Source organism: Podarcis gaigeae (genome assembly GCF_964106915.1).
Source record: "Podarcis gaigeae genome assembly, chromosome: 8".
In the NCBI taxonomy this organism is placed as follows: domain Eukaryota; kingdom Metazoa; phylum Chordata; class Lepidosauria; order Squamata; family Lacertidae; genus Podarcis; species Podarcis gaigeae.
Genome location: NC_139684.1, coordinates 48,655,875 through 48,679,156, shown reverse-complemented (window position 1 = coordinate 48,679,156; position 23,282 = coordinate 48,655,875). Strand labels below are relative to the sequence as shown.

The window sequence follows — 23,282 nt, the reverse complement described above, 5'->3', positions numbered from 1 at the left end:
TAAACATTGAAAACAATGAAACATCCAGGTCTTCTCCTTTCTCCATTAAGAAGCATTTGTACCTAATTTATCAAACTGTACTTACATGGTTAAGTTCCTAAGGTTAAACTGTTTTGCTCATTCATTCATTCATTTCACTTTTCCCCACCCTTCCAAGTAGCTCAGGGAAGTGTGCATAGTTTCCACCCCCATTTTATCTATGCTGCAATCCATGAATAGAGGGGTTCAGACCTCCAACCACCCACCCATTCAAAGAAGTATGGCAACAGTGGGGTTAACCCATGGGACTCTGCAATGCCCCTATGTGTCATTAGCTGGCAGGACAGCAGACAGGAGGAAGAGGATCCTGGCAAGGAGTATAGCCATGACTGGGTCACACAGGGGCAAGCTGGGGATGGGGAAGGAGAGATTCGTGTAGAAAGTACTCACGGGCGATGGTAGGTGGCAAGAGGATGGAAGTCAGTGCACAGAAACCAGAGCAGCAGGACACATCACCAGAGCCAGAGGAGCCCCTATCTCCCTGAACATGGCAAGTTATGAGGCAGCAGGAGGAACACTCCAGAAGGCAGAGGCAGGCAAGAACTCACTAGTTGGCAGGTGGAGCTTGTTAGCTCTGGGAGGAGGTGTGTGATTCTTCAGCTGGAACAGGTGAAGGTCACATGTCTTGTCAAGCCCAGATGCTGCAATCAGCATGCAAAGTATAAAACAGTAGAGCTGACATGCTGGTGCTGCTCAGCTTCCCACATTGGTTGGATCATGGCTTGGTTGTTCCAGAGAGCTCTTTGGGAATGTTTGTGCGGGACTGACCTCAGGCTGCAGAGGCAGGAACCTGGCATGACTAGACTTTGGTCTTGTTAGCCTCTTAGACTATGTGCTAGCATCTGCCATGGAATCATGTGGGCTAGTGGGACTTGCTGCCAGGTACCCTGTGGTTCAGGACACTATATTCATTATTAGAGTGGCCACTTACATAATTCAAAAGGAAAGGGAAACACATCATGAAAAAGTCACATATGAATTAAGTTTGCATAGCTAATGTGTGTGCATGTTTATACAAAATTAGAAATAATTGCTATCATTTAAATCAGTGTTTCCCAACCTTGTGCCTCCAGATGTTTTTGGCCTACAACTCCCATCATCCCTGACCACTGGTCTTGCTAGCTAGGGATGATGGGAGTTGTAGGCCAAAAACATCTGGAGGCACAAGGTTGGGAAACACTGATTTAAATAGAAACACAGTACATCTCACCTCATTTGAATAGGAACACAATATATCTCATCCTAAGCTAAGGGAAGATTGAGCAGGTGACCTGTGTGTCTGCTCAGGCTGTGGTCCAGGTGCTGACTGTTGATGGGTAACTTCAAGGCCACCCTGGTCTCAATTCTTTAAACATGACTTGGACAGGACAGTCCCTCAAATAGAAGGCTCCTTCAAAGAGAAGACTGTTGACCCTCTACTGGTATCTGACCCTCTACTGGTATCAACAGTAGACTGTTGACCCTCTACTGGTATCTGAAGAAGACTGTTGACCCTCTACTGGTATCTGAAGAAGTGTGCATGCACACAAAAGCTCATACCAAGAACTGACTTAGTTGGTCTTTAAGGTGCTACTGGAAGGAATTTTTTTTTTGTTTTGACCCTCTACTTAAAGGCACAGACACCAAGATAACATGATTCTTTGGTGCTGAGAAACAGTAGTGGGCAGTGTTAGGACTGAGAGAGGCAGAAATTGCTGGGAGCACCTTAGCAGAAATTGAGATCCAGCCTTGGGGGAAGAAGACTGCCTTACAAGTTGCTTTCTGAGGATCTGCATTGTCAGCTCTGTCAATTTTCTCCATTTATGCTCTGCTTGTATAGCTGTAAGTAATTCTGCTATTACAAAGGTGCCATCAGTTTACAATACTCTCTCACCCAAAGCAAACTAGAACCTTTAGTACTGGCATCAAACTCTGCAGCACCCCAAAGTGGGGGTCACATAATCATAGTGTGCTAGAAAGGCTGTATGTATTACTGCATTTTCTAGACCACAAAATTAAATTCCTGCTTCTTCCAGATGGCCCCTGTGTGTAAGCATGTGTGTGCGCTCTCTCTCTCTCTCTCTCTCTCACATGCAGACACACTGTTCTTTTGCAGCTTTAAAGAACCTCTTATTCCAAAAACATTTTTCAGTTGTTTATTCGAATGCATGTAGAAGGATAATCACTGCATCAACTGGCCCTGCCCCCATCATGCGTTTGGTGTAATGTCTGAAAGAGCCTTCTAGAGAAGTGTAGGTCCTGTCTGCACAGTTGGGGATCCCAGACTATGAAAGAGTCCTGGAGTGCTCGTGCAGTGCATGCATACGTGCAGTGGACAGTACACTGCGCATGAGAAAGAGGTAGTGGTTACAATCCTACAAGCATTCAAAACAGATTTGTTTGTTATTTTTAAAAAACTGGTTTTTTCAGCTGTGGGGCTCTAGGGTGAGTCAGCCGGATAGTGGGTTGGTCAAAGATGGATGAAGCTGAAGGAGGATTATTTTAGGCATGTTATCACACAGCACTGAACACAGGTACACAATGTCCCTACACATGTACAAGTGTTTGTGTGAAAGTGTGCTGATTTGTCCAGTTCAACTGTTGGGTACCAGAATGTACATTCACTGAACACTACATGTGACTAAACTATGAGTGTACAACTCAAATATATGTGTATACAGATTGTATGCTTATTGAATGTAATGTGTAAACACCTCTTTAATGAATATCTATAAGGTAGCTTGAAGTCAGTGGCATAGACCAGTCTAGCAGCTGGGAAAGTTTGAAGAGAAACCTTAAGACTTACAAAAAATAGTCAGAGATGCAATCTCCCCCCTTCCCCCCCTTTACATCCAAAAGGTTCTGCTGTCGGAGTAACATTTTAACAGCAGTGCCTTCTGAGAAGAACATTGCTTCTGATGGAATGCAGTAAATGGTCCAGAAGATTAATGGGCTGCTTTAAGGAAAGAGACTCTTTCAAATCTCTTTGCAGCCAGTGATGGGGAAGTGTATGGGTTTTTGCAAAGGATCAGAAGTTCTCTTCTAAATTCAACATGTTGGAAGCAAATTATAACACTTTCAGTCATTAGCCATTTTAATGCAGGAAGTTCTTTTAAAGTGTCTTTTTTCATAGACATTTCCAAATAAATGACTGCCCTGTGCGTGTGCATACCACACGCACACACACCCCACACACATTCATTCATTCACTAAAAGATAAAACATTACATTAAATGCTCAGTTCCAGTGATAAGCTAAAAGATTTTGCAGTTCAGGGACTGAGGATCAGAAAAAGAAAACAATGAAGGAGAGAAGGATGAAGAACAGATTCCAACAGAAGATTCCAGCTAACAGAAGTGTTTTTGATAACACAGCAACACGGCCAGAATTGTCAATCCTAAGAAATTTCACAAAGTGCCACTGTACAGCATATACCTTTTAAGAGATGTTTCCAAACTTGGGCTTCCAGTAAAACTTTGGGTCACAGCCAGAATTGTGCAGAGGTCATGAACCAAGGGGACAAAGCCTGTAGCCAGAACCAAAGGAAAAACCAGGCGGCTGGAGCCAGGTGCAAGCAGGACTGAAGAACCACCAAAAGGTACAGCAGAGATTAGGAAGCTTTCCAAGCGCCATGCGTTAGAGGTGGGCAGGGCCAGAAGCAGAAGTGGGCAGAGCAACAAACATTACTTTTACTTTTGTACAGTAGACTAGTTGCTGCACACCAGGGCTGGGTGCCACCACCATGCATTTAGTGTAATATCTGAAAGAGCCTTCTAGAGAAGTGTAGGAGAAGCAGCACTGGCACTGATTTCCAGCAAGATCTCACTGAAATCACATGAAATCTTGTGCAGCATGCGATATCTGACCCAAAATTGGTGCCAATACTGGGGCCGCATCTTGACTGGTAGTTGAGGTGACAAGGCAGGTGGTGCAGGTGGCACAGCACTTCCTGTTTCACAAGTGGCAAAATGAGATGCGTCACCCCTGCTCCATCCACTCTCCACACACCCCTCTCTATCCTTGATCCAGACAACCAAGGGGCATGATCAAAGTTCAAGAACACAGAGACATTCCAGCTGCACAAAAACAATCATGTGGAAGCAGCGTGGATGAAGGGTGTGGCCTGGAGGGAGACTAGAGGACCAGATAGAGTGGCTTGGAGGGCAACATTCAGCTGCCAGGTCTGAGGTTCCACACCTCTGGAATATAGGGACACACCAAGGACAAGAAAACCTTGTTGTTAACTCAGACTGGGAGCCGTATTATAGACCTTTTTAGAAAGATCTATTGAACAGCTTGAGTGGGTATGCCACACTCAGTTCTGGAGGTGTCCAGTATGAGCCCAGCTGCCCCTGGAAAGTGGGGTGTGGAGCCTCAGAACCAGGGCCAAATGGTGCTCTCCATGCTTTTCTATTTGGCTCCGAAGACTCTCTGCAGGGCACACACCCTCCCCACAGGACACGGTCATCACCAGCCCTGCTTTGTCCTCTCATTGAGAGCTTTTTCTGACCGGAACATGTGATAATGCATCTTGCTTGCCTGCAATGAGGATGAAAAGATGTGGGTGGGTTTGTGACTGAATAAACCTCTAGCTTTTGACAGTTGCTCTACCCCCCCCCCTTTTCTTGTCTTTGGCCTCACCCACCATTGTCATGCAGCCTATGAAAAGTGGGCCACAAGGAAATGTAGCCCTTGGGCTCAAAAAGCCCTAGATCAGGTGTGGGGTTACAGCTGCTGCTGAGCTACAAATCAGCCCCAGGAAGCATGGTCAAGGACCAGAGATCCTGGGAGTTAGAGTTCAGCAACCAATGGAAGGTCAAACCTACCCTAGAGCAAATGGTAATTGAGACAAGGAAAGTCTTTGCAGAGCCCCTTCCTTTATTCAACCCCTTAACATCTCGTTTATGGCACTACAATTTTCAGTGTAGCCTTCCAGCTTGGGTTGTGGTATCACAGGAAAACTAAGCAGCAACATTTCACATGGCCTGTTACCTCCCCTTGGTCCACCACAACACATTGTGCCAACTCCCAGTTTTGGGAAATTCCATTCTACAAAGCCTGCATATATTAGGCATGCGTTAGAAGTACTCTACATCGCCAAATTATATTCAGCAAAGAGCAAGCCATCGAACACATTTCATAGAGAGAGAAAGAGCACTTGGGAAAATATTTCCCTTGATCGTTTTTCTCCATAAGTTCCTCTGGCAACCGATTCTAAACATAGGTGCCAAATTATGGTAGCTCTAAGCATTCTATTACTCTTTGGCACACTAAAGAGCCAGTGATTTAAGACAGTTTTAGATGTCCATTAGCTGTAGCAATGAATTCAAATACTAAGAAGCCAGGCCATAAATCCACTTTCACACAAAGATTAACCACCGCTAATACTTCTGTTTGTCTAATATTAGCGGCTCCTTCTTTAACTAGGAACCACAGAGATCTCTGCTTGCTAATATCATCTTTTCTTTTCCTTTCCTTTTTTTTGGTTGGGGGAAGATATAGTTAGATTGGTTTCTGCTAAAGAATCTGTAAAGGTGAAGACTGTCCATTTTGTAAAGAAAGAGACACCAGAGCTTAAAACCATCATATGCACTATGCATGTGTACACACACAAACGAAACACACTGACTATCAGTGGTTATTATGATAAGGCATCAGCTATGCCCTATGGGCAGTTTTCAACAAATGAGTGGAAGATTTTCTACTTCTGCAATGGGTCTTTCTCCCCTCTTCGCCTCTCATGTGTGCCTTGTAAACTCCCAAAACCTGACCTAGGGGATTGGGGAAACTCTTAGAACAGAATTAGGGGACAAGTGGAGAGAGGAGGAAGAACACCAGTTCTACTAAGCATTGCCTACACATATATTAGCAGACTAAAGTGTCTGACTATCTTAGGGTTGCCATATTTCAAGAAGTAACTTTTTTAAAAATGAAAACCCGAAAGTTGAGGGTAAGAGGCGAAGCGTGGGAATGCAATGGGGGAGACGGAGCGGCATAAACGGTGGGAGCAGAGGTCGTGCTCAACTGGCACTGGGGAATCCCTGCTCATTCGCTCCAGGCATGCAGCAGGAGCGGGACCTCCCCTCCCTAATCTGGTTTGCTAGTTTGGAGCGAGCTGGCAGCAGCAGCAGCATGAAGCGCTCATAACCGGACTACAGCTCCTCCAACAGTGCGGAGCTGGATGAGCCCATTGAAGTGGAGAAGAAGAGCAGAGATGAGAATGGGAACTTGAGCTCCGCTGCAGGTTCCATGTCTCCAACCACCACGTCCCAAATTCTGGCTTGGAAAAGATGCAGAGGGATTACTGAAAAACGTTGCAGGGATCAACTAAACTGGAGAAAGCTGAAATCCTGCAAAATGACTATGGATCACCTAAAAACGCCAAAAGAAGAAAGTGATTTCTCGCTTTTCTTGCCAAAGATCCAGGACAAACCACTGTCCAGAAATTCCTCCCAGATGTCACGTCTGCCTTTGAAATCCAGGTAAAGTCCTGGAAATTGTGGATGTATGGCAGCCCTAGACTATCTCCCATGCAAGCTTTGTATAAAAGAGGTGGGGAAAGCTTGCCCCAGATTTCTAGTTACAGATAGGTAGCCGTGTTGGTCTGCCATAGTCAAAACAAAACAAAAAATGCTTCCAGTAGCACCTTAAAGACCAACTAAGTTAGTTCTTGGTATGAGCTTTCGTGTGCATGCACACTTCTGTGTCGCACACGAAGTTGCACATGAAAGCTCATACCAAGAACTAACTTAGTTGGTCTTTAAGGTGCTACTGGAAGGAATTTCCCAGATTTCTAGTGTGCATATCTGGCTGGCTTTTCACTCTAGACACAGCTGGCTCTCAGCATGTATTAGTCAGGAAGCTGGTTGATGGGGCTCCTCCAATGTATGTGCTGTAGAGCCTGGAGCAGGGATAGGTATAATAGGTAACTTATCTTTGCAAAGCAAAGGAGAAAGGTGCAGAGGAAGCAAGAGAAATTTGTTTGTGAAAGGGCTGGAGAACAGTAATGGCTCTGTACATTTTGCTGCCTGAAGTGTAACACCAAACAGTATTTTTTTCTCTCTCTCTTCCACCACCACTATCACAGAAGTACAAACTGTGGTGCTGTCAACTTTAGAGAAGGAGTCCCAGGGATATTGGAGAATGAGCAGGAAGGCCCCCAAACGCAAAAGGCTGGAATACGTATTGCATTTTGATGTAATACACATTATCATTTAGAGAAGGTGGCATAAGGCTAGTTAAGTCCAGGGTCTAAAATTACTTAATTGCACCTCTGAGTGCAAATAGTTGAAAGAAGTTTCACTGCACCATTCAACTGAACATTAATTCCTGCTTTTCTTCATCTCATTATATTCTGCAGCCTGCTTCAGCTTGCTGCAAGATATGACTGGCCGCATTTCCTTACCTGTTAGGAGTGCTTGCCTGATAACTATAGAAAAATGAAAAGACTGGTGGAGGCAAAATGGACTGCTGTGTAACACAGCAAGCTGCCTTATTCTGAGGCAGATCATTGGTCCATCCAACTGGCAGTGGCTCTCAAGGGCTTCAGGCAGGGGTCTCTACCAGCCCTATCTGGAGATGCCAGGGATTGAAACCAGGGCCTTCTGCATGCAAAACAGATGCTATACCATGCCCCTTCACCTAAATGCATTACCTATCTTTTTATGTTCCTATGCTTGTTCCTAAAATAATCTAAAACAGAGTCTGCACTGACTAGTACTCACTGCTGCCCAGAGATGCTGGGGTTTGAATCTGGAACCCTGTGCTCTACCACTGAGGCACAGCACTTCCCACAGAGTACAACACCTATATGCCTAGTGTAGAAAGCAAGAGGGCTGCAGTGGGAGCAAAATTCTCTATCCCTCTCATGATAGCCCTCAGCATGCTGGTTGCAGTTGTTGTTGCTGTTATTAATTCTACTTATTTACAAGACTTCAGTAACATAAGCAATAGTGTGTAAGTATAGCAACTTATGCTGGCAGATCAAGGCAAGAGAACTCCAGTATGTTCCATTTTAAAGAGAAAGGCATGTCCTTACTGATGGGACAAAATACAGAGGCATGGATGTAGGATTGATTGCATTGACTACCATTAAGCTGTAGACTTTGGCATACAGATAAACCTTCTAATATAGCCTGTACTTTGGATTGATCAACACAAACCGACTCCCAATACTATAAAACAAACTTGTGCAACACATACAAATCAATTGATCACTTAGATTTTATTTGTGACATAAAAAGGAATTCCCTTCTTGGCTAGCTGCTCCATTGTGACTAAAAATGAAGATTATAACTGAGAAGGAGCTCAGAAAAAGAGTGGAGATAGAGAACAACAACAACAGGGGCACACAACTATTTTGGGTCTGTACATTCTGTTCTTTTCTTCCACTGACTTCCATTTGCGGAAGAGGAAAGAGTGGAAGAAAGGTTCTTGAAGTGATTTTGCAAGACGGTGCACGCTGCCGCCTTATTGATAGCAGCATGCATCTGAGGAAACAAAATATTTTGCAACAAAGGGAAGCACCGAACTGAAGAGAAGCTAAAAGAGGCTTGAGCTCCTGGGGGAGAAGGAAACAAGAAACCACAGCGCAGGGCCCCAGCCGGAATACACAGCAATGCCCTTTGAAAAAGTCTACTGCTATTCTGCTTATGTTATATACATGCTAACAGACCCTCAACAGGATGTGAATAATGCCAAATGTGTGAAGTGCTTAAGTGACTTCAGATGGGGAGGGGAAGCCGTTGTTGCTCAACAACTTCAGGGTGATACAATGAAAGAAACTATGCTCTAAGGTCTTTCCCCATAATTCTCAGTGTTTGTCATTGCTTCATTGGGCATATGCATCCAACATCAAACACTGGGCTTATATCTAGCACATAATCAGGGCTTTTTATCAGCCAGAACTCAGTTCTGGCACCTCTCAGGTGGGCCCCATTGCCTTTATAAGAGAACAAGGGAGGTGCTCATGGTGAGTTCTGACTCCTCTTTTTCTAGCAAAATAGCACTGCACATAATCAAAACCTTTCTCCCCCTCAAGGTCTCTAAAGGTCTTCCCTCAGTCTCTAAAGACCAAAACAGATGCAATTTCAGATGCAACGGGACTGGATGAGGTTGAGTGACTAATTAAATGTTGCTTAAGAAAAGAGATGATGGTGGCTATATAATTGGGTAGAAGGTGAAAAGGGTGCTTAGTATTTGCAATGTATGAGAGAAAGAAGATGCAAGAGGTTACCATGGGTGGGGTTTGCATGGATGAGAGGTTGCGCAAAAGAAGGGGGGGGAACATGAACATGGGTGAGAAAAGTAGCTTCAGAAATGGAGTTGGGAAGATAAAAACAAACTTGGTAGCTGCATGGGGTGGGAAGGAGAAGCTCTAGGGAAATGGCAGGGAGTTGGCAACTGAAGTGAGTAGGGGCACAGCCCCCAGTAAGCTGTCACATCTGCCAATTTGGAGGAAGAGGCTCTCAAAACACTGGTCTTTATTATTTGAAAATGTGGAGTTTTGACTAGAATCTTCAGGCCCAGTGAGCTGTGTTAGAACACAAAGCCCAAGCACTGAGGAAAAGCTCTTTAGCCTAGAAGGCCCCAAAAGAGGCAGAATCATTGCAACTGAGAATGCTGAAAATGTCTACCTATTTGGTAAAACATGGGTAAAACAAATCATTTGTGTTTCCAGGTCCTGTTGGTCACTTCAAGTGCTGAGAGCAATTTGGTTGGGATTTAAATGACAACGTTTACCATATCTCTTGAACTCCGCTGATTAGATCTTAATGTGTGTGGGGAAATGGAGATAAGTTATTACACTATATCAGATTGTACAATGGATCAAACTAGATCATATGTAACAGTAGCTCCATATCTATGTCCTGAAGTGCAAGTATTTTAAAATGTGAACTGCCAACACAGCCCCCCATAGTCCAGATTGATACTCAAGCATTGGGACCCTGTTATGGTCCCAGTTTAGATTGGGAGCCTTCACATTGGCAGTTTAATAGTAGGGGAATGCTGGCAGGAAGAGCACTGGGATCAGCCTGGGGAGATGCCAGCAACTTAGCAGAAGGGAAAAGAGAAGGAGGAGGGAAGGGAGAAGGTCATATAGGAATCTGTGTGGTAAAGATACCTGAGTAGGGAAGAGGATTTGGAAAGAAGAGATGAGGAAGAAAAACAAACAAACTGGAGAAAATCGTGAGAATGGAAAGTGGCAGGGCATGGGACAATAAAAGGACAGTAGGTTTGTTTGCTTGCTTTGCTGGTGTGTGTGTGAGAGAGCACAAACTAACTAACTAACTAACTAACTAACTAACTAACTGGTGTGCCAGGAACCTGTGCCTTATCTGTTGCACAAACAGCCAGGTCTGTTTTAGCCACAAGGTTCACAGACTGATCTGTATTTCTTAAGGGCTTGACTTAAATTTAATGAATTTATTAATTATTTCTCCCAACAAAATATTCCAGAGTGATGTATAAGAAATAGCATATTATAACAAAACAACAACAACAACAACAACAGGAGCAATATAAATCCCATAAACATATTTAAGACATGGTCAGAGCAAAAACAACCAATCATTGGTGCCAACCAAATGCCTGGAGAAACAAGCATATCTTTGCTGCGGAAACAACAACAACATTGGTGCTAGGCAGACCTCCCTAGATGGGATGCTACTACAGAAAAGGGAGGTTCTCTCATCACCACCCTCCAGACGTCCTTTGGATATGGCAAGCAGGAACAGGAGAGCTAAGCTGAAGGCCTCCACCTTTCACAGTTTGCTGTCTCACACATTCACCCACCACAACATAAATCATGGACTGTGCTGACAGTGGCACTCTATATGTGGTATTTTGTAACAGAAGCAAGTGGTTAACCGATGAAAATCCCACAGAAAGTGCAAGGGTGGGCTTCCGAAACAGGGTTCGATGAGGAGGCAGCACTGCCGCTTTCAGTGGAAATGCAAACTGAAAGTAAGCTGCAGAGAAACCCACCTAAGACAATCAAAAGGCCAGCTCATTCAGTGCCAGATGGCACAATGATAAGGGGGGAAATGAAAGCAGTTCCTGAAAAGGCAGAAATCATTGGTTACGACATACCCTCTAAATGATCAGGGCTTACAAGGTGCAGTGGCTTTGTCTGCACAGTTTGATTTCAAACTGTGCAGGCAAAAATGTCATCATCATGACACCAAGTGATTGACAGCTGAGAAGCCCCACCTACATGTGCAGGAGGATGAGGGACATAAGGATCTGGCCCACTGGCTGGATCCAATTTTCCACATCTGCTCTACCATTTCATATTTAACAATAAAGGCCCTGTGGGATGTTGGGACACAAATTGAAGATCAAAAAAGACATTTTTTGTGAAGCCTGTTTTTTTCTATCTTTCCACTCCTGGCAGTGATTTCAGCAGGCAGACAAAGAGTTAAACTTCTGCTCCCCATCCTCCACAGTCTGACAGCTGCTCAGACATCTCCACAGCTGCTACATACATTTTAGAAAATGCAATGTTAAATGCCTCCACACAATTAACATCACATCTAGTTGCGCTCCCAGTGATTTTAGCCACTGAAAATGAGAACCATCTGCACATTGTCTGCCAGCTGGGCTTTGGCGAAATACAGTAGAATTATCTGGGAGATTGCCATTGCAAAGAGGGTGGCTATCTTTCCTTCCTGCAATGGGGAAAGTATCTACAACCCAACACACGAGGCTTTCTTTCTTCTTATGAGGCAGAGCAAAAGCTTCTTCATGTGTTTAAAACAACATGTGTGGGCTTAACCTGGGAAGGGGGTGTGGGCACAGAGGTGTGAGGGACCAGGAGTCAGATTTATTCTCCTCAGTTGATGGAGTCCAGGATTTTGAACCAAAAAGGGAAGAGTATGCAGGACCAGCCCTGGAAGGACTCCAACAGGATGAGCACCCCTCAAGCCCAGTGATGTGGCCCTGCTGTCCTCTGACTCAGAGGATTCAGTTGCAGAAGACCCAGTGAGACTAAAGGCTCTCCTACTCTGCCACATTAAGAGACTTCTGGAAAGGGCTGGGCCCCTTTAATAAAAGCAGCACCATGCAATGTTCCTCAGTCACACATGGAGCTCAGTCAGTTTGCTTCTGGCTGAAGCGACATCCATGTTTGTGGTTATTTTCCTGAGCCCTGAACATTACCTTGCCTTTCACCCAGCCTGGGCCACACTTTACATACCACATATCAGGACGGGGGTGCTGACTGCACCCCCAGCATCCTGTTGTCTGTAGACCCCTCATCCTCCTCTTCCAACCTTTAAACATTGAGTGAGAAAGTCTGCAGGTAGATGCTAACCATGATTAGAATCTTGGCTCAGATTTTTACATGTCGGGTGAAGATGGGGTGATGGGTATTGAGAAGTGGGAGCAGGCCAGCATCTGCACCCCTTACACAGTTTGAGTCCTCAAACGTTTTCTCAAAAGCCAGAAGAGGGTTGAAGTTACAAGAAGTTTCTAGAATTTTGGAAGGCTCGTGGACCAGCCAGCATTAAGAGATGCAGAACTGTCTGCAGCAGGAAGGTGCATGTTGTTTGCGTGCAGATGTGCAAACCAATGCTGGCGGGTGAGATGATACAGTTTGTGTTTCAGAGCTGTGAGCAACATCACAATAGAAACCACACAAGGCCTCTGCAGCTTCAAACTCAGCCTTGTAGGTTGCAGTCAGGATGTGGCTACAGACAGTTTCCTGTGGCCAAGACTCTCCGGTTAATATAAAAAACTATAAAACAAAAATGAAGTGGGTAGACCAGCTCCCACTGGGAAATGATGGGAATTCAAGACAAAGGATATAGAAGGTCATGGAGTTTTGCCTCACAAGGCTCTAAATGGAAAGTTTAAAGATTTATTAAGTCTGAATTTCCACTTATCTATAACAATTAACACAGCTTTGTTAATATTCACAGCTTCTTGTTACTAGAGGAATATACTTTATTATATAGAGAAAATATAATTCAGAGTCAACCCCCTCCCCCAAAAAAAGAATCAGCACTAATTTCCCTGATACTAAATTATTTCAAATGTTTCATTAATATTGTCTCCTCAACATTAGTAATTGTGTTTTTTCTTATCACTTGCTTTTGCCACTCATTCCAAGTCTTCGTTGACTTACCCAATGCAAGTTCACAGAAAAGAGAAAAAACACTGTGCAAAAACTATATCACTGGCACTGTCATTCAATCTGTTCATAACTACTACAGTTCCCAGTCTCCTAAAAATAGGGTCTATCTCTCACAGAGGCTTTTATCCTGCAAACTACTATACAACAACTTTCAGTATGTCATTGTGGAATTCACCTATGGATTCTTGTAAGCAAAAAGGGATGTCAGGGCTGAGCCAAAGGCAGCTGTCAGATGTGAGCCAGGGACTGGAAAACAGGACCCATGAACATAGCCAAGGGACCCAGAGCCAAGGGAGTGAGCTAAGAAATCAGAGCCAGTGACCAAGCCAGCTCACAGGTAGGGCAATGTTAAGGCTAACTGAGCACAACAAGAGAGCTGGGAAATGTATAATGCCAAGAGGAGCTCAACGCATGAAGAACTGAGATGAAACCCAAAGCAGGAATGAAATAATCAGAGGCCTCATTGGAGAAAGAGCCTCTGGGTGACCTGAAGAACTAAGCTGAAAGGTTGTCAGATGTGCATTCATGACAATACAGACGTTATTCATATTCAAGCAGAAATGTATTTCCTGTTGCTTTCCTGTTGTCTCTTTCTCCTTTTTAAATTGTTGCTAGCTTGCCTATAATTCTGGGGGAAATACTTTGAGCCACAGAAATACAGTTCCAGTTGTTTTATTCCATTAATCATCCAATTCTATAAGCTACCACACCACTGCATTATACACAGGTGCATAAAACTGGGCACAATGATTTAATGCCACAACTCACAATCCTGTACAGACAGAGAGTAGTCCCCAATCCAAGGTGTTGTGCTGGATATGACCCATCTCCATTAGTGTTAGAGGCTCAAAGACTTTAATCCACTGAAAAAGTGGCCTGAGAGGGACAGGGTGGGAAGAATATTGAGAATAGCAGGGAAACTTCTCAAATGACTGCTTATATGTTGACTGGCTTGTGTGCAGGAAAAACATGGGGAACTCAAATGGAATATTCTGGAAAAGGGCATGATTAACTGGCTAGTACCCTGAAAAGGAGCAGTTTTTTCATATTAGGTCTCATTGGTGGTTAAATAAGTATAGAGGTATTTCAGCTATCAGGCAGTGTTGAAATACAGACCACTCCACTGTGAAGAACAGTGTAAAAAGGCAAAGGTTCTGGTAGCATTCTGCTTATTCACATCCTAATAATAATAACTATTATTATAATACAAATCCCCTGTGTTTCTGCTGTAGAAACCAATTACATTTTTCTGTAATGCTTGAAGGTTATGGTGAGTGTCTGAAAACACAGGGCATGCATCTGTTTTCAAATACATGAATTCAGGGCAACTCCAAAAAATAGGTTTGGGGCAGAACAAAGCAGTGACAAAGTCTGTTCTTAGCGGAGCAATTATTTAATTCATCCTATATAGGACTTTAATCCACTGCTGGAGGAAGAAGAGTGCGGGGGGAGTGCACCACCCCCGGCAGTGCGATCCCGGTGGGGTGCCATTGTGGTTGCCCCCCTGCCTGCGCTGGGCGTCACACACCCAGGAGACGTGCCACGCCCCTGCGGGCAGCGCATCATGCCCCTGTGGGCAGCGCATCACGCCCCCAGGACACGCATCAGCCCCGCCTCCGCCTGCTCTCTGCCCCCCGGTGCCAGAGCCTTAATCTACTACATCTGAGAGCTTGAGAAATAGGCAATATTTCATGCGACTGTCTATTACCTCTCACGACCTTCTGAAGTCTTTCCTTCATGAATGCCCTTCAAATGACAGTGGAAAAAATATGGCTGAACCAGTGAAAACAGGAAAGGAGGCCCCATCTTTTGTGGTGATGTGTTGGATCTAGAAGATCCTGGCACCTACACTAGTTGCTCAAGAACAAATTCCGCTTCAACTTCTAAACAGCATGTGAAGTTTAAGCAAGACAGCCAAACAGGAGTTTTCTGTTACTGCCGACTAAGGTGTTCCCTCTCCTAAGGGAATCCTGGAATCAAATTTTCTAAGAGAGATCTTCAAAGAGCTTGTTCAGCACTCAAATGACCTCTTCTTGTTATTTTTGTCAAGGCCTATGCTTTTGCCAGCAAATCCTGCATCCTGGATTTAACAGAATGGTGGTCACCTCTCCAGACTACTTGGAGCCCCAAAAGGTAAATCTATATACTGTGGCTGATTGAGGTGAGTGTTTGTTACAGCCTTTATGAATTTAATAGACACCAAAAGCAATGTATTCCCAAGCAGAGGACAAAAGGACGGTGACACAACACGCTGTACAGTTTCATTTGCATATAGAGGCTCATTTTGTCATTCTGAGGCGGCATGTTATAGCTTAATTTACTAAACTAAAGGAAGGCGGGGGGAATACAAATCTTCAGTATTTGCAACCTACTCAGTTAAATGTTCTTGATCACTAATAAAGCATTTTTTCAAATTATGATTTTAAAAACCGACAAACATATTTCAAGTGGTACTTGGTAAATTTTCTCATTTAAAATTGCACAAGTTTTAACACTCTATAATCCACTTCAGTTGAGATAGAAGCAACTTTCTATTTATTTTTAATACTGTTTCAATAATTGCCTAATTCTTCTCAATTTCCTTCAATCCTAAATCAATTTCTTTGAAGGTCTCCTTTATTTTTAGGAATTTCTTCAAAATGCTATCTTTTTTAAAATCTCTGTTTCATTCCATATCTTCAATTTTTGACTTTGCTAGGGCTTTGGTTATTTTCCATGCTATTTTAACTATGCTGAGAATATATAGAACTGACATTTGTTTGTCCACAGAATTACATCTACTGACACAGTGTAATAAACACACATCCAGATTACTTTCTTCCTTTAGTTGGAATATTTTGATAATTACGCACACTACCAAGGTGCGTTGCAACATTCGTGCCACAGTTGATTTTGATATATCTAACATTTTCATTCTTTAAATATATATCATCTACATTTTCAATCCCTTGGATGCCACTGTGTACTTGTTTTAAAGCAGTTTTCCTTATACTGACTTGCCATGGCAAAATGTTAAACCCCCTTGCATACATAAAATCCTCAAACAGAAGTGACTATTTTAATATTTTATCATGGTCATTTATTTGATCATTTGTCATGTGATAATTTACAATGTATAAAAAATATGGGATTTGCTACCACAAGGTATAGTGATGGACACTAACTTGAATGGATTTAAAAAAACGGATTGGACAAATTAATAGATCAGTGGCTATCAATGGATGATAGTAATGATAACTATACATCCCCTCTAGGATCAGAGATAGTATGCCATTGAATACTAGTTACATGGGAACAGAAGCGGAAGTGTGATGTTGTCCTTGTGTCCTACTTCTGTCTTCCAATAGGACACCTGACTGGCATGTGTAGGGACAGAATGGATAGGGCTTTGGTTTGACCCAGCAAGGATACCTTCTAAAAGAGGTATCACATTGCCAGAGCAATGCACAGGCATACCATAGATAACTTTAAGTCTTCATATGAAGCATTGAAAATAGAAAACTACCCTTGTGCCACTCAGATTGTTTGCACATCTAGGTCTTTATTGACTACTTTGAATGACAGTGATTCAGGGTGTGAGGCAGATTTCCTTTAACGCCTCTTGCTACCTGATCCTTTTAACCAGAAATGGTAGGGATTGAACCTGAGACCTTCTCCATGCAAAGCAGGTGCTCCATCATTCAGCTGTGATGCTTCCTTAAAGGATTCATCCATCATCCTTGACCCAGCAAGGCTCTGCCACCATCACAGCTGTGTATTCTGTTTAAATCTTTACTCCAGCTTCTCCTCACTTTGACTCACATGATAAGACAAACTTACTAATGTTTACTCAGTTTGCATTTCAATAGAGAAGGCTGCTACTGTGAGAAAAGTCAACAAAAACTTGAAACCTCACATATGAATCCGTCTTGCACAAAACCTTGGAAGCCCTCCTTTGTGGTAGTAAGGTGCCCATTATTTAAAAATGTATTTTGGGAAGTAGCCCTCAGTTTTAAGAAGTTTAACTAATGGCACTGTCCATTAAAAAAAATAATCAATATCCCAGGTTCTGTTAACAGTTAACAATAGTCCAGTTATCATTAGCAAAATGTGCTCACATTTTTAGATGACCATATTCTGCCAACAGCATGTGATAAATAACCTAGCACTGTGTTGTTCACATCTGCATAATTATGACTGATTGTGATTATGAATGACTAACTAAGACAGATGCAAAGTGTTTCTAAATTGGTTTAAAAGGGAGGAAATCAAGGTTCATCTGCTCATAAAATAAAGTTCTTTTCAATACGTTCTGATTCATTTGGCACAATTTCTGGTGTTAACTGGTTATACCAAACATTGGTAATAGTGCTAAGCTTACAGTCATTATAGATTGCAGAAAATCATTTGACAAATCAACATGACATCCATCAGCCTTACTGGGAGGCAAGTGGAAGACACTGAGAATGAACATAAAATGAGTGTGGAATGTATAAGAGCTTTGGAATGACGCAGTTAAAAATGCCGTCGCCATATTGGGAAGCTCTGTTGGAGGTCTTGAGTCTGGGAGGAGAAAGAGAGAAACAAAGCTGTTTATATATTGTGGATTAAACTCCTCAGTGGGACTTAAGAGTGACAGTTTTGCAAGATTATGATGGAAAGAGCGATGTTATCTATGAAGGAGTTGATATATGGAAACCATCTTGATTCAAGGATTGGAAGAACGGAAAATTCACACAGGATTATTATTACTATTGGTGTTTATCGGCTTAAGGAGACTATCAGAAGAGATCATAAAGCAAAAAAGAAAATATATGAACAAGATGTGATGTGGAAACAGCAAGATAAGATGGGATAGAATTATGAACTCTGTCTGGACTGATATGGACATTAACGCAGCAGCAAGAAGATGATCAGAATTCCCATTCGGATCTTGAAATATGGGTCCCCCCAACAAAATTCAAAATTTGGCTTTGTAATTTGGAATTTATGTGATGTGATTTAATTTGATGTGATTGGCCAGTTAATAAAAATTATTATTAAAAAAAGAGAGAGAATGAACATAAAATGCTACTGTTGTTTGACACATCAGTCCTCAGATGGTGTGTAACTCCAGGATCATAGCCACATGCTTCAAGGTTTGCACTGAGCATGCTCAGTAGCCATGGAATAGTTCCAAAGTCCCCTTTGTTAGTACAGTTGTACCCTGGTTGTCAAACAGAATCCAATCGGGAAGTCCATTTGACTTCTGAAAACGTTTGACAACCACACAATTGGCTGCATGCAATTGGAAGCTGCGTTGGACGTTTGTCTTCCAAAGAATGTTTGCAAACTGGAACACTCACTTCTGGGTTTGCAGCATTCGGGAGCCAAAACATTCAACTCCCAAGGCATTTGGCTTCCAAGGTACAACTGTATTGTTAACCATCTTTATGGATCCTAAACTGGTGTGGCGATTGGTGGCTTCTAGGATTGCAGGTGCCACTAAGTGAATTCTCTCTCAGGAGCTGGTATACCAACATTTGGAAAAATTACAACCACAAGATCAACCTGACACATTCAAAAGGACATGGATTCGTCTTATTTCCTTTGACAATTCAGCTGATGATGGCATTCACCCCCCCCCCTTCCAAAATCAGGAATCCTTTTGGAAGAGATCATAAACATGTACTTAGACTCTAACTTTTGGTGGTATTAAATGCTGTTCTTTTGCTTCTTTTTGCCACTATCATTACAGTGGTACCTCAGGTTACATACGCTTCAGGTTACATATGCTTCAGGTTACAGACTCTGCTAACCCAGAAATATTACCTCGGGTTAAGAACTTTGCTTCAGGATGAGAACAGAAATCGTAATCCAGCAGTGCAGCAGCAGCGGGAGGCCCCATTAGCTAAAGTGGTGCTTCAGGTTAAGAACAGTTTCAGGTTAAGAACAGACCTCCAGAACGAATTAAGTTCTTAACCTGAGGTACCACTGTATACATATATGTCTTGGCAATGATCTGATGCTGTATGTGCTTGAGTATCCTATTTGTTTGCTAACATTTTATTATCCTGTTGTTTGTCCATGTCTGTTCGCTATTAAAAATAATTATTTAAAAGATGCATATGCTAGCCTACCTCAAAGGGGTGTTGTGAGGATAAAATGTGGCAGGGGACAAGCCATGAATTCCGCTGAGTTTCAGAGTGGGCTAAAGCTGTAATAAATACAGTACTTCCTACAAAGTCTCTTGAAGAGGCGGGTTGGTCATTATTTTTGAAAAAAAAGAAAGAAAGAAATCAAATACAATTTATATGGAATGTTTTACATGCAGAAGGATCCCCATTTAATCCCCAGCATCTTCAGGTAGGGCAGGGAAGTATTCCTGTCTAAAAACCCGGAAAGCCATCACCAATCTGTGAAAGCAATAGTGAGCTAGATGGATTTATGGTCTGGCTCAGTATAAGGCAGTTCTGTATGTTCTGCCAGTCAGCCCCAATCTCCCTCTTGCCTGCCCCTGTTATAAAGCCCGGCATGCAGCTGCGTATTAGAAAATGTCCTCTGATAAATCGGCAGCAGGCAGCACCTACACCACTGCCCGTCCTTCCTGCCCACACTGTGTGCCTGACATGCTGAAAAGTTGCCTGAGAGCTGCTGGGATTTTCACTTGACCTGTGCTGTTTGCACTGCCTATTTCTGGAGGACCCATGTAGGTTCTGTTTCCTGCTATCCCAGTGTGCTAACTAAGTCATTGCTTTATCCTGAGCTCAAGGACATCTCAAATATCCAGGAATAATTTAGATCATACATCATATATTGTCTGTGTATTAGAGAGAGAGAGAGAGAGAGAGAGAGAGAGAGAGAGAGAGAGTATTTATATAATCTTATCATAGTTCCTTATTTTGATCTAAAGATCACACACAACACCTTCCCTCAGTTTTAAGGGAAAGCTAGTTTCTTACCTTAAAGTAAATTACTTTCTTCCCTAGCACTTGTAAAACAGAGTGATGAATAGAAAGTTACATTAATTACTTCTCCCATGCTTACATATCACAGCAATACCACATGGCATCCATGGGCAAGTGCTGAGCCCAAAGCAACCGCACCAAACCAGGCAGTTGCCCTTTCCCCACACTGCAAGAAAGGCTACAGTTCAGTGGATAGAGAACATGCTTTGCACACAGAATGGCCCAACGTCAGTCGCTGCCATGTCTGGGTAGGGCCATAAAAGACATCAGGTACACAGCATTATCAATGAATAGCCCTACTCCTCAACCCATAAGTAAAACATTAGGACATAAAATCTGCATGGTAAGGCAAGGCAACCTTACTCTGACATAGAGGCATATTTCTGATGGAGATGACAACCTTTTTTCTGCTGAGAGCCTCATTTTCTTAGGAGTAATCTGTTAGAGGCCACATATGAGCAGTGTGTATGGTCCGAGCCAAAAGTGGGTGAAGGTGAAGACAAAGGTGGGGGGACGGGGACCACACCTTTACTTTCTTTTTCTGCCAGCAACTACTTTCTCTCTCTCTCTCTCTCTCCCTCTCTTTCTCTTCTCTCTCCCCCTTTCGCTCAATATTTTCCTCCTTGTCACCCCCATGAAATGAGGCCAGGTACCACAATAAAATGGATTGAGGGCTACAGATTGCCTGCCTCTAATTTATGACATATTCCTACAATACAAAAATCACAGGCATACATGTCTACGAGACTCTCATTCTTTATGGCCATCAGTCAACTGCTATATCTTAGGTTTGATACTAGTAGTATTCCGGTCTCTGACAAGATCCACACATCCTCCCTTTGGTAGCTGCTGCCACTGAGGAGAGCAACTTTCTGCTCTTCTCGGTATCTAAATAAATTTATCAATGAAAGAAGGCAGCTGTGGTGGCTGCTGAGAAAAGCTGGAATCTCCTCAAATCAGACAACACGGAAAGAACTGAAACAACATTGATGGGATGGTAGAGTGAGGAAGCAAGAACAGTCCTCTGCTTTGCCTTGCCCGGCCCCTGTGCTGCTGGAGTATGCAGAGCACATAGCCCTGGGGAACTGCGGGCCCAGCAGAAAGGTGATGGCGGCTTCCGAAAAGGAGTGAGTCTTGCAGGCAGCAAGGGTTGCCGCCACAGATGAACAGGAGGTGAAGGAGATCTGGGCGCTCTCTGCCCCTCTCTGGCAGAAACAGCACTGTGCTGGCCCAGAGGAGGCTGCAGTCTCCGCAGCTCCCTCGTGCGCCAGAGCCCAGCAGAGGAAAAGTGCGGTGCTGTGCTGCTTCCACCCCAGGCCTGAGAGAAGCAGTGGAGCGGGCAGGTGCATGAGAGAAGTGGCGGGGTGGGTGGGCAGGGGTGGTGGGATAGTGGTGGTGGGTGTCCCATCCTGAAATGTTGGAGGGTATGTAAATAGGCAACTTGAAACTCAAAGCATTGGCCTGACCCAGCAGGCTGTTCTTATGTTCTTATAAGCAAACATAAGCTCTTTGCGGGGTGGGGGGTGGGGTAAATTATGAGATTCAGGACTAGCAAAAAGCAGAGGTAACTGCAATGTAATCAAAGAGAGACAGAATTGCAAACTGTGTAGATACTTCTTTGGCACTGCTGATTTTATTTATCTGTGTGCCATATCTTTAGGCTGTGCCTCAGAAGGGTACAAAGGAAAAATAAAAATATAAAACAAACTATTTAAAACAACAAATTGACAACAGATCAAACAAAAAACAAAATAATTTCAGTGGTAGATCCATAAATGTATAAAATAGTAAGCTGGGATATATGGGTTTTTAAAAGCCCATTTAAAAACCTCAACTGAAGGGGCCAATAGTACCTTAGTGCTCCACAAAAATACTAAGGTGGAACTGCTCTGAAAGGGTTAAAATCTGCAGAGATTTTTCTTCCACCTTTCATTTTTTAAAAAGGAAAAGTTAAGTGTTCTACTCTGGAAAGAAAACTGTCACTTTGTGTTTGCAGGTTTGTAGAAAAGCGTCCTCCCCCTTCTCCATTTAATGTAAACATTCATTAAACTAATTTGAAGTTGTCATTACTCTCCTCCCCTGCTGCTTTATATCAGATTATTCCTAAGCGCTCAGTGAAGAGCCCCATAAACACACAGTCTATTTCCCTGCAGGGTATAATCACACAGTTTGCACTGTGATTTATGTGGTGTAGCACTGGTGAGTGTCCTAAACTTTGAAAAGCTTCCATTCATCCTCTTGCCTTGAAACCAGCCCATAGTCTAGTCTATGCCTAGCTATTCTACACATAGTTTAAGCTTCCATCCTTTGGATAAGAAATGCTGAATGACAACAAAGAGGTAGCTAATTTGCCAAGAGTAATGAGTAGCACTAATCACAATGTTAGCATGCCCTTCAAACCAACAACTTTCCTTTGAGAGTTTATCCTCGCCTCAATGAGGATTCATTATAATGCATTTAGAGAGGAGAACTAGTGCCATGTCACAATCTTTGCCCCACGTGAATACAATGAGTCCCATCTGCACACGTGAAAATGCATTTAGCCAGACCCCCTCAAGTGTCCCAATTTAATTGGGACATCCCAGATTTATAGAAGCTGCCCCGGCTTCTGAACTCAATCCAGGATACCCTGATTTTCCATGGACTGGGGCAACCTTACTGGGGTTGCTCTAGGACTTCTGGCAGGGTGAGACCTTGTACGCCCTTCTGGGGGCTGCTCTATGTTGTTTTCAGCAGCCACCAGGCTCCTTAGCCACTGGTGGACACCACATCATATGGAGATGCGCCCCCCCCAAAAAAAAAACAACATCCCAGAGTGCAGTAGTATTGCAGAACTGGGCATTAGCACATTGCACTGGGTGAAAACAGGAGGACAACCCTTCAGCATGCCTAGGAAAGTAGGGGGTCCAGGACAGCAACTTATCAAAGACCTCCTCAAATCCTGGACCCAGCCTTGCTGCCTTGTCTCTCAGAAATGGAGTGAAGGCCAGAGCTGTCTCCTCCTTGGTATCACCACCCTTTCTGCCATAAATAGTAGTACAACCAGCACAGTAACACAAGAGGTATTCAGCATCTCATGAGGCATTTGAGCCTCTGGAAGGATGCAACAGGGTTGATGGGGGCTGCAAATGGATATCTCATCTTTCTCCTCCACCTTGGTGTGTGTGTGTGTGTGTGTGTGTGTGTGTGTGTGTGAGAGAGAG

The 23,282-nt window shown here is 43.3% G+C and overlaps 1 protein-coding gene across 1 annotated transcript in view; it reads right to left on the bottom strand.

Annotated features, from left to right (window-relative positions):
- WWOX (WW domain containing oxidoreductase) overlaps positions 1-23,282 on the bottom strand; it is a 566,085-nt gene that overhangs the window by 101,335 nt on the left and 441,468 nt on the right. The gene's annotated exons all lie outside the window — the stretch shown is intronic.